The sequence below is a fragment of the Epinephelus moara genome, chromosome 11 (assembly GCF_006386435.1).
Source record: "Epinephelus moara isolate mb chromosome 11, YSFRI_EMoa_1.0, whole genome shotgun sequence".
Taxonomy (NCBI): domain Eukaryota; kingdom Metazoa; phylum Chordata; class Actinopteri; order Perciformes; family Serranidae; genus Epinephelus; species Epinephelus moara.
In genome coordinates this window covers 27,157,473-27,158,280 of record NC_065516.1, presented here as the reverse complement: position 1 = coordinate 27,158,280, position 808 = coordinate 27,157,473, and positions in this window count along the sequence as shown.

Genomic DNA, 808 nt, shown 5'->3' with positions numbered 1-808 from the left:
CTGGTGGAAGAAATGTCAGTGGTTGTTTTTTTGCCTGAGATTTTGAGTCGTTATTCTGGACCTTTCCAGCATTTGATTTTAAATGTCATGTAAATAAAAGTATAGAGATGGCACAGGCGCCATCTTTAAAAACAGTAGATTCATTGGAATATTACACCCAGAAATAAAAAAACAAATTACATCAAAATTATTCCAGTTTAAAAACAATTATTAAATAGATCTACGAGGGTTCTCATTGAAAGAACAATGTGTGAGTTGTCGTGGCCGAGTGGTTAAGGCGATGGACTTGAAATCCATTGGGGTCTCCCCGCGCAGGTTCAAACCCTGCCGACAACGATCACTGGGAATAACTTGTTTGAATCTTCATTGTGATGATGAAATCTTCTCACTGGCATTCCCACGGTACACTGATAGTTCTGCTTCAGGTTTCACTCCTTAACATGGACATGTCTGTGTCTCCCTTAATACTTAGAACATGTGCATTTGTCCCCATCAATAAAAACATGACAGTAGCAGAGGGCTTTTATTTTGATGAAAGTAAAGACATCTCTACAATTAACTGATGCAGGAAAAGCAAAATATGATGTATTAAAATTCACCAGAGAGCAGGAAATTAAGTGTTTGATGCTCAAAATGTCCTGTGTAAGACTGGTTGAAACCTTGTTAGTCCTCATGTCTTCAAACATTCAGAGGTGTGTATTATAAAACTCCACCAGATGGAGCTCTTGTAGCCATGAGGAGTCTATTGAGATGGAAATGCTTATAAAGAATACTGCTGTGCTGTACCTTATGTCATGAACTGGCTCAG